Here is an 11,513-nt window from a genome sequence, read left to right as displayed (position 1 = left end):
TCTCTCTCTCTCTCTCTGTCTCTCTCTGTCTCTCTCTCTCTCTCTCTCTCTCTCTCTCTCTCTCTCTCTCTCTCTCTCCCCCCTCCTCTTCCCTTTTCCTCTCCCTCTCCCTCTCTCTCTCTCACACACACACATACACACACACTGCTTTCTCTATTTCTCTGCTGAAATTTTATACCTCCCTCCCATGACGTCTTTGGCTGGTGATGGGGGGAGGGAGGGACTAGCAAACAGCCTCATATTCAGCACAATTTTAATGTTTTAAACAGGCACAGGAAAAGCAGATCCCATTTGAAAATACTTTGCAAATCCTCTCATTCTACGTGGTACTGGGCTTTTTTCCCTCTTTCCTGGAGTCCCTTTTTCAGGGCAGTTTTCTAATACACCTCCTTTGGAAAGCTACCCTGATCAACTCTTCTCTTTTCTTTGGGCTCCTTCCTCTCTTTCTTTCACCCTCTCCCCCAGCTGTCAATTCTTCCTTTAAAAAAAACCCCCACAAAAACCCTGTAACCCAAGGGGCCCCTCCTCTGCCAGGTCGGGAGGGGCAGTGCAAGGAAAACTCTACCCTGACTGGAGGAAGGACTTTAGGGAATCGCGTTTGCTAGTTGTTTTGCAGAATTGGGCTGTGCCAAGCCTCAATTGTCGAGGTGATTCATGTTCTTCTTAACGGGATTTTGTTCTATTCCTCAGAGATCCTGGCACCATTTCTTCATTGACAAGATCTGGTGAGAGAGGGCTTTGTGCGGCTTGGAGGTTCTCCAGAGGAAGAGAAAGATGGTGGGTTTATAAAAAGATCAACCCTGCCCTCTGGTGGTCACAATCTGACACTGACTGAGAGTTTGGTGGCAAAGTTTTTCCTGGGTCTTTATTTTCTCAGATCTGAAGCAATTTGGAAAGCAGGGCCAGATAAGGGGAGAATGGGGGATAAAGGATTCAGGGTGGATGCAGGGATGGGACAGAGAGGCCTGTACTGTAAAGGTGTCCAACAAATATAACAGATTAATTAATCAATAAATTAATTAATTTATTTATATATTGAGATGCATTAAAGCGCTTTATATTAACTACTTGAGGAACCACTTGCGATAAAGAGAGGGGAAAAGGAGCAAAGCAAAGCTGGTGCTTTAGGTCAGGCTTTCGGTAGACTTATTGAACATCCAAACAACCACATTCCGAATGAGCCAGCTTTGCCCCCACGTTAACCCCGTCACAACCACCTGTGCCAGGATCAAGTTAAGATTCTGCCCTAGAAACTATCTTGGCCTTTTTAGGAGGAGCAAACTAGGATTCAGAGAGGAAGCTGTGCTTGAGGTCACACAAGTTGTTATTTATTAGGATCCTTCCAGTCTCTAGGGCTCCCCCCCCCCTTCTTTTTCATATATTATTCTGCCTCTCTGGAAAACCAGCAGAAGGGAGTAGGGTATAGAGACTGGGGCTCATTACACATAACACCCCAGTCCTTCCTAGCCCCTTAGGATGGGGAATGCTTTCTCCTGGTTTCCAGAGTTTCTGTGGCTGGCACCTGTGGCTAGGGGCTATCAGAAATATCAGGCCCCCACTTCAGACTCACTGGGGTTTTCTTCCTTCAAGGTAGGCAAGGGGATGGAATAACCTGGGACTTAGTGCAGCAACTGAGGGCAAAGGAATAGCTTTAGAGGGGATACCTCTTATGATGACTCCAGAGTTGGCTCCCCCCCCCCCCCCCACACACACACACATTAGAAAACCAGTAACACGGCTGTGGGCCTGTGAGGCTAGGGGAGGATCCTGGAGGTTCAACCACAGGGGCTAGGGGGTAAGGTTGTAAAATTCCCTGCTGACTCCCAGGGACCATGGGAAATTTTTGGCTTTGCTGGAATTCCATGTTGAATCATTGCTACAGAAGCATGTATTTAGAGATGTCAGGGATCTTCAAAGCCATATAATCTCATCTTACAGTTAAGGAAACTGAGGTCCAAAGATAAGTGACTTTCCCATGTTCACACATAAATGGGACACTCAGAATTTGAACCAAGTGCCTCTTTTCCACACATGATGCTGCCTCCCTTTAAAATTTGTTTTTTGCTTTTCTCTTCCTCAACAAATTTAGGTTGAAATCAGGCTCACATTGTGTCTAGTGTCTACTGCTTGAAAACAAGCAGTAGCAGTAGAGTTGGTGGTGAGGGGCAGGGTAGGGATGGAGGGAGAGAGAGGTCACAGCAAATGGGAGGCAGATTTTATCCCAACCATCTGTGGATGGAGGAGGGATGGGCAGAAATTGAACCCCAGAAGTGACCTTGATTCTCATTCTTCTGAGTTCCAGTTTGGTGATGAACCTGTATAGCACTCCCTGACTGAACGGTTTCCCCCTGTCTAGGTCTTGCTCTTACAAAGAATGGGGCAGGGTCAGTAGAGCCTGCATGGGAAACCTGGGTCTGACTCTAGTTCTGAACATAAACCAGCACTGCAGAAAAGTGCCTGAGGGATAGAACCATGCCCTGGTCTCTCTCATCTTTCTCAGCTGTCTGGCTGTCAAGGGCAGCCACAAGTTCAAAGGAGATGTCATTTGGTCAGTGAAGAGGAACACGGGGGTGGCCAAGGAGAGGATGAGTGGGAGATGTGGTCCTGGGCTTCAGTAACTTAGTGTAGTAACTCTCCCTGGGGTAGAATGTGGCAGGGGAAAGGTGGGATGGAGACGGCTTGGTTTAGAGTTCTATTCTGGGAAAGGGGAGAAGAAAGATGTGTGTGTGTGTGTGTGTGTGTGTGTGTGTGTGTGTGTGTGTCTGTCTTTCCCTGTGTGTCTCTGTCTCCTCGTACGACTGTCTCTACTTCTGTCCGGTGTCTGTTTCAGTGTGTGTCTATCTGTATGTGTCTGTCACACTAGATATGTGTCTCTCTCTTTCTCTGAAAAGAGACTCATTTTGTGTCTATATCTGTTCCTGTGGGTATGTCTATATCTACGGTGCATGTGCCCCCAGGGACCAGTCTGCCCTGGTGGTCTGAGCCAGGAAGTAAGAGGTCTCTGGGTAGATAGAGGCTTACTTGAAAAGGTGTCTGGCAGGCTCAGACAAATGCTACTTGCACTTGTGGATGTAGTAGCTGGTGACATAGCCAATGATGAAGATGACCCAGAACAGAATGACTCCATCTGCCACCTTCATGGCCATGCCTAGCTTCTCAGTGCATAGTTTGGTGCAGATCTGCCCATGGTCCATGCTCTCAGAGCCGACATATTCATGCTGGCCTTGTCCTGGCTGTTTCTCCATCTGTTGAGGAGCTCACCTGAGGTTCCATCCTTCTAAGGAGAGAGCTAGAGAGTTAGGATAAAAGATAAAGGTCTGTGCATCTGCTGCTCTGCTAGATGAAGTCCCCTAATAGAACCTTGTATTCTTCTAGGTTTTAGGGGAGGGTGTTGGGTGCAGAGGTGTTGCCCCGTCTCTTACCTGTGGCTCCCCACCTATTTCCCAGTCCACTGGCTCTAGACCAAGAGGTGTCTTGAATAAAGAGCCCTTCTGTTTCTATCTGGCCTTTCAGATATGTCAAATTCCTAAGTGTTTAGTTATTTCAATGAAATGTCACGTGTACTTCAATATGCTATCAATCAATCAATCAACATTTACTAAGCACCTACTTAGTGCTTAGTAGGGCAGCTAGGTGGCACAGTGGATCAAGTGGCTGGCCTGAAGTTAAAGACCTGAGTTCGAACTAGGTCTCAGACATTTACTAGCAATATGACCCTGGGCATAGGCCCTTAACCCTATTTGCCTCATCTGGAAAATGAGCTGGAAAAGGAAATGGCAAACCACTCCAGTATCTTTGCCAAGAAAACCCCAAATGGAGTCACAAAATTCATATATGACTGAAAAAAAACCCAGAACAACAAATCACCTACTATGTGCCAAGTTCTATGCCTAGGGAATACAAAAAGAGGCAAAAAACAGTCCCTGCCCTCAGGGAGCTTACAATCCAATGAAATGCTAGTTACTGGGAAGAGTACAAAGGCAAATAAACCATAGTCCCTGCTCTCAGTGAGCTTTTGTTTTTGATAAAGTTTTGTGATGTCATCAGTGTGGGGAACTCTCCAACCCACATTAGTAACTTGTAGTCTTAAAGATCACGCCTGGGAACACTGATAGGTCTTAACCCACTGCCACCAGCCAATTTCAGTTTCAGGGGCAGGACTTGAAAAATGTCTTCCTTACTTTATCCATTATCACACTCAGGAATTTTTCAAGTGCCCAGGATTTACACCTCTCTGAACCTGTTTTAGGCCTTCTCTTATGACTTTGGTCATGCTCTTTCCCTCAAAGCATTTCTAGGGCATATCCAGGACTTATAGTTAGAACATCTCACATCTCAGGAACCATATTAAAAAAAATTTTTTTTTGGAGGGAGGAAGGCAAGGCATTTGGGGTTAAGTGACTTGCCTAAGGTCACACAGCTAGTAAATGTGATCAAGTGTCTTTAAGGCTGGATTTGAACTCAGGTACTCCTGACTTCAGGGCTGGTGCTTCACCACCTAGTTGCTCCTTAAAAAAATTTTTTTTAATGATGGAGAAGTGCAAACAAAATGCATTTTTGAATTATTTTCTGTAAAAATTAAAAAATGCTTGAGAAATGACCCTTCAGCATCTTGGTTGCCTTCCTAGAATACTCTTTAGCTTATGAATGTCCTTAAACCTGGTCCCTAGAACTCATGATGATACGTTGGTCCCCTTTCTTCTTCCCATCCTCTTCCCAGCCTTCATTTGATTTCTTCTAATACAAGGCTGAGGGGGCAGAGGATAGATAACAAAGCTGTGATTTACCCCCCATTTTTCAAGTGCCCAGGATTTACACCTCTCTGAACCTGTTTTAGGCCTTCTCTTATGACTTTGGTCATGCTCTTTCCCTCAAAGCATTTCTAGGGCATATCCAGGACTTATAGTTAGAACAGGTAGGATACATTTGACTAAGTTTGTTGAGGGAGTACAAAAAGCTGAGGGGAGAGCTGGCAGCCTGGTAAGAGGCAAGGTGCTATTTAAGGTTTTTGAAATAAAGAGTATTTCTAGTCCGCAGAATCAGAAAAATCTTCACAGAGGTGGGAAAGGGGCATTTGAACAGTACATAGGCACATTTCAATCGATGGAGGGTAGAGTGGACATTCCAGAAGTAGGGTAAGTTATGAATAAAATCACAGATTAAGACACATTTGGGATGTATTTAGGCAATGCTGAATTACCCAGCCTTCCTGGACCACAGAGTACTGTCTTTCTGATGTAATGAGGCCATTTTTGTCCAGATGCAAGTGCATCGCTCCCTTGCCATAAAAAAAGGATAAATTCTCTCTTGCTGAAATGTCATCCAGATGTTTGCAGGCCTTCCTTCTTATTAACATTTCCACAGGGAGCTACAGAATGCAAAGGCAAGATTAACAGTTGGCCTGATCCCATTTCACAATGGGTGAAAGGAAGAATCATAGAATCCTAGAGAGTTAGAAAGGGACCTCTCCAGCCATCAAGTCCTACCCATAAATGAAAGAATCTCTGCTACAGCATATGAAACAAGTGATTGACTAGCTTCTCCTCCTTCCTTTTTTTCTTCCTTCCTCTTTCTTCTTTACTTTCTTTCTTTCTTTCTCTTCCTTCCTTTCTTACTTTCTCCCTTCCTTCTTTTCTTCCTTTCTTTCTCTCTTCCTTCCTTTCTTTCTTCCTTCCTTTTTTACTTTTCCCCTTCCTTCCCTCTTTCCTTCCTTCCTTTCTTCTTTCTTTCTTTCTCTTTCTTCCTTTCTTTTTTACTTTTTCCCTTCCTTCCCTCCTTTCTTCCTTCTTCTTTCTTTCTTTCTCCCTTTCTTCCTTCCTTTCTTCCTTCTTCTTTCTTTCTTTCTTTCTTTCTTTCTTTCTTTCTTTCTTTCTTTCTTTCTTTCTTTCTTTCTTTCTTTCTTTCTTTCTTTCTTTCTTTCTTTCTTTCTTTCTTTCTTTCTTTCTTTCTTTCTTTCTTTCTTCCTTTCTTTCTTTCTTTCTTTCTTTCTTCCTTCCTTCCATTTTTATTTTTAATTTATGGAATAAAACGAGCATTTCCATAACATAAAAGGATAAAAATGATTTCACATGAAACTATAGATCTGTTATATACAACTTGCTATTCCTCTATAATAAAGTTATCACATAAATTTCATTTTTTTTCCTCTTTTTCCCCTAGATTCTTCTTAAAGACTTCTAAGGAGGGGGAATCCACAACTCCTGCAGGCAAGCCATTTCTCTTCTGGATGACTATAATTCTTGGGAAGTTTGCCCTCATATCAAGACTAAATTTTCCTCTTTTGTAACTTCCACCCACTGTTCCTAGTTATGCTCTGAGGTCAAAGAGAACATACGGTATCTAATATGACATCCTCCATATGACAGTCTTTCAAATATTTGAACACAGTGATCACATTCCCACTAAACATTCTTTTCTCCAGGCTAAAAACATGCTGATTCCCTTCCTTTGGGCTTGCGGTGATCATTCACTACTTAGGCATTCTTATATGCCATAAAATAAAGGCCCTTTACTATTCCGGTTGCCTCCCTTGGACACTCTGGCTTAAACCCTGGTGTCTAGAACTGAGCACAATACATTGTCCCTTGTGTCCTATCCCCAGACTTCTATTCAATCTCCTCTGCCACGAGGCTGAGAGAGCAGGGGATAAACGCAAAGCTACGATTTTGCCCATTTTTCAAGTGTCCAGGATTCACATTTTAGGATGTCTATTTCATCTCCGATCTCTCTGAATTTGTTTTAGGCTTTTTCTTATTATTGAGTTCATGTATTTTCCCTTTAAGTAGTGTCAGTCTCGTTTTCTGTTGTCATACTGTGTGACAAGGAAAAGCCTTTTAACTGACTAATGCCTCCCCCTCTCAAAGTGCCTTCCGTCTACTGTGTGTGTACCTTGTATGCATATGTTAGTTCATTTCTTACCTCCTCTATTAGAATGTAAGCTACTTGAGGGCAGGGACTGTGTGTTTGCCTTTCTTGGAATCCCTAGTATTTACTTAGTATAGTGCCTGGCTCATAGTAAGTGCTTGTTGACTTGACTTGGCTGCTGACTAGAACTGTGCCTATGGAAATATCTCTTGCCCTCTTCCGTGTAGCTTTTGAATGAAGAGGATTGCTCTGAGTTGTTAGGTGGGGCTCTCTCACACCTGGTCACCATGTGCCCCTGAATGCATGGTGCTTCTATTTCTTTTATCCATTATGCTTTATTCTTTTCTGTTCTTAGATGACTGAGTAACCAAATTGGAATTGACCAGGTCACAACCATGTGGACTTTGAAACTCTGGGAGAGCCATGGGAGGTTTATTCACCAACTTAAATGGATAGAAGAGACCACCAGAGAAACAACAGCTGAATTCAGTGAGAAGTCAGAACAGCAGGCAAGCAGTCTTGACCTTGATCCAACTCAATGGTAGATTGACCTCTTAGCTGAGATCCTAGGACCTGGAAAGAGTCACCAGCCCAGCTCAGCTAGGGAGCACTTCACTCTCAAAGTGAATTTGGTGGGGATTCTGAGAAGGGGAAAAAGGACGGCTGGATCCAAGAGTCTCAAAGCACTCCTGGGCCCCACGTGTTCCCTACATGTTTTTCTACCTTTGTACATTGTGTTTGAATTCTCTCTCTAAGGATCACATACATCCAAAGGGGAGAGTTAGCTTCTAGTGTGAGGGGATCCGAGGGGATAATTTCTATTTTTGCTGCATCTTCTCAGTAAATTACCTTTTGCAAAAGCTTATTTCTACCAACTGGATAATCAGTACTAGGGTGAGGAAGTACATTGGATAGGGATTCTTATGAGAATAGTACTAGAAGCCATAAGCCCTCAAGGTCAGACCCTAGTACTTTAAGGGAAAAATAATTAGCTGTCCTCTTCGGGACCTAACCTGCCAGTGCAAGTAGGGGTTGGGAGAGTGAGCCCATAATGGGTACTATATTATATTCATTTTTTTAACATGGCTTATATCTCCCACCAGATTGAAAACTCCTGGAAAGTAGCAAGCTCTTAATTACCCTCATATCTCCTATAGTACCTGACACAGTATTTAGCACAAAGCATGGTTTCAAAGAATGTTGTTGCATTGAATTGATTTATTAATGATATTGAAATCTGTGATCGGCAGAGACTATTTGGCTCTTATAACCCATCCCCACCTGTAATAGCAAGCATTCTAGCATACCCATGTAATGGTAATGGGAATTTGAAGACCTTGCCTACTTTGAAAATATACCCTGACCCCTAATAGGTTGAATGTAATCACATGGAGCCTGTAGAAGGAGGAGTTTGCTGAAGGGTGGAGCAGAGCCTGCAGGAAGCTGGGAGTCAAAGCGACTAAACATGGTTGGGAGGAAAGGATGCATCTGAGGTAGACAGTTAGACTTATAAGTAAAAGTTGGTGTTTGCCACCTGCTGTGACATCTAGGCTTGTATTGCTTTGTGGGAAGGCTAAAGGATGCTATGGCTCTCTGTGCCATTGTGGATTATTAATTTCTTTGCTACTATGATGGAACTGGCTTACTGGTTTTGGGATTTGGTTTTCTGATGTCTGAACAAATGTTTTGCTTCTGTCTTCTGTATGGAGAGTCTGTTATATTTTGCAATTGAGCACTATGCAAGTATATTTATAGTGATTGTTGGCACTGTGAATATTGCATTGGTGCTACAACCCAGGATGGCCTGCGAGCACAGATTCTTTTGATCTGCTTTATAAAGGAAAGACAGCTTTAAAAAGAGATTAACAATCCTACTTACAGAGAAAGTAGTGAGTATAGAAAACACAAGCAGAAATTAGCACAAAGACCAACAGAAAGGGCTCCAGCTGTCTGAACATAGCAATATTGCTATACAATTGATGTACATCACTGGATCAATGGAGTGCAGACATCTAAGTAGTGGGGGGGATTCTGAATATACAGCTACTCAGAGTCTCAATCAGGAAATCAAAAGATCGTTCTCATAAAGTGAACCCCCAAAGCAAAATGCCAACCTCTCAGAATATATAACAAAGACCTGGCATCTGATTGGTTGAGTGCTGAGGACTTGAAAATCCCCATGCCCCAGCACTTAATGGGAAACTCCCCATAGCCCAGAGCCTGATTAGCTCTGGGTCAGGGCTCTATGTGCCTATTAATTGGCAGGGAAGATCTTCAAATTACCTTAACATTACATTCAGCCCCAAGATCTTACATGTCTATTACAGAGGCCTATGGGACTTTAGGGGCAACTTGCATCTGGATAGGCATTAACATCTTAAATAAGTACAACATAATTCCCACAAAATAAACACATCATTAGCTTCATATAACTACATAGCAATTCATTACTAGGCTGGTCACCTGGCCTTAAACAAACACAAAAGTATATAACATAATGTATCATATTCCCTACCCTATACATTCTTTGGGGATTAAAATCTTTGGGAAGTGAGGAACCCCCTCCTTCTCCTCCCTCGATCCAAAACAAAAATGTCCAAGTAAAAGTCCTCTTGGGGGCGTATCCTTCTCCCCACCCTACCATTGCAGGCTCCCTCCTGGTTGCACTCTCAGGGGCAGGCATGCTCCAATGAGCCAAGTCCCGGTCTTAACACTGCTTCAGCCCCAGCTTCCATCTCCTGGTTGAGGGGTGCCTGGTTGACAAAGACAACAGGGTGGGTCCCTGGGAGTCCACATAACTTCTCCCCACCCACTATAGACAACTCTACCCCCTGGGTCTCAAACCATCCCAAGGGAACGCAGCAGGAAAGCACACTCAGTGCTCTTGTCTTGCTGTAAAGTTTTTATTATGCCTCCAGGGCTAATCTCTGAGCTCCAGGGTTTCTCTTCCCACAGGAGCCTGCCACTCCTGGCTCCTGCCTGAGTCCCAACCTAGGCAGGTCTCTGTTCCTACTCCATGGCTCCCCTCATGGGATAAGGGACTGCTCCATTCCACCTCCACTGCTTCTGCTCCTTGGGAACAGTGCTCCAGGCCCTGTTTCAAGGTCTAGGGGTGGTGCTCCAGTCTGGGCTCTGAATACAATATACTTTCAGGGCCTTCACCCCTCTGGCACAGTCCAGGGTGGGGCTACTCCACTCTGAACCCCGGTCATCTCTACCCCTTACAAGCTTGTTTTCCACCCATAGCCGCTGCTCCTCCAACCTGTCTTCTCAGGAATATTAATAGGGTAGGGAGGGGGAAGGAGAGGCTATATCCCAGGGGCCCTGCTCTGGGAACCTGGGAAACCACTCCCACTACTATGGCTTACTCACTTTTTCTCAGGTTGATGACAAAAAAGAACACAATAACTAGGCCGACAACTATCCCGGTGTCACTACACCCCTGCTGAATACGCTAAATGTATTAGCAAGCACTCTTGCCCACCCAGCATGGCCTACGAGCACAGGTTGATCTGATTTTAAAGGAAAGACTACTCAAGAAGGGGTTAACAATCCTACTTTTAATTACATTCACTAGTTCAGGGGAAAGGTCAGCACCCTGAACTTGGAGAAAATACAAGCAGGGAAATTAGCATAAGAACCAACAGATAGGGCTCTGACTGTCTGAGTAAAGCAATATTGCTATACATTTTCTATACATCACTGGATCAAGGAAACACAGACATCGGAGCAGTCAGGGGCCTCTGAACATAGGGCTACTCAGACTCTCAACGAGGAAATCAAAAGATCCTTCTCATGAGTGAACTCCCAAAGCAAAACGCCAACCTCTCAGAATGTATAACAAAGACCTGATCCCTGACTGGCTCAGAACCAGAAGTCATGAAGTCTCCTTGACTCAGCACAGCTGTGAATTGTAAGGGTTCAAAGGCGATTAATCCTTCAGATGTTTATCATTCAGCCTGAGCCTGGGAAACTGAACTCTAACAACAAGAATGAAAAAAACAAAAACGAAAATCCCACCTTGCTTGTGCTTATACCACCCCAATCCTAGTCCCCACTCACTCCAGCTTTATTTCCTAGAGGCTGGTTTTTTTTTTTAAGCAATCGGGGTTAAGTAACTTGCTCAAGGTTACACAGCCAGTTATTTCTGGGTGTGGTGCTGAGTATCTGAGCCCGGGATTAGATCTCCAGGTCTTCTCAACACTGGAGCCGGTGATCTCACTCGCTGTGCTACCTGGCCGCCCCTAGAGGCTGGTTTTTGATGGTATAAATGTGTTGAGCAGTTGACACTATCATTATACACACTCCCCTTTTTGTGGGATGGGGATTTGCTTATTGGTTGGGTTTCCTTTATTAGATTGTAAACTTCCTAAAGGGAAATCAATTCAAATAAAATAGGGTTTTGTCTTGGATCTTCTTGTCTTCTAGCTATATGCTTTCCGTTTTGTGATCTTAATAACTCCTGAGGGTTTCAATTATCATCTTTATTTGGATGAAAAGATAGGAATTATTGGAAAAGACCCTGATTTCATATACATACATGCATTATATTTATATATACATATACATACATGCACATGCACATACATATGCATATATATATGTAGTCATGGAAACACTAAATATGAGCTTGGATAAACTTCAAGAGA

General features: G+C 43.7%; 1 protein-coding gene across 1 annotated transcript in view; it reads left to right on the top strand.

Annotated features, from left to right (window-relative positions):
• IFT43 (intraflagellar transport 43) overlaps positions 1–11,513 on the top strand; it is a 345,957-nt gene that overhangs the window by 209,284 nt on the left and 125,160 nt on the right. The gene's annotated exons all lie outside the window — the stretch shown is intronic.

The sequence above is a fragment of the Petaurus breviceps genome, unplaced genomic scaffold (genome assembly GCF_028583685.1).
Source record: "Petaurus breviceps papuanus isolate PSGF00001 unplaced genomic scaffold, PetGlider_PUasm1.0 189, whole genome shotgun sequence".
NCBI lineage: Eukaryota > Metazoa > Chordata > Mammalia > Diprotodontia > Petauridae > Petaurus > Petaurus breviceps.
The sequence above is the reverse complement of the archived record's forward strand: the minus strand, read 5'-3'. Positions and strand labels throughout refer to the sequence as shown.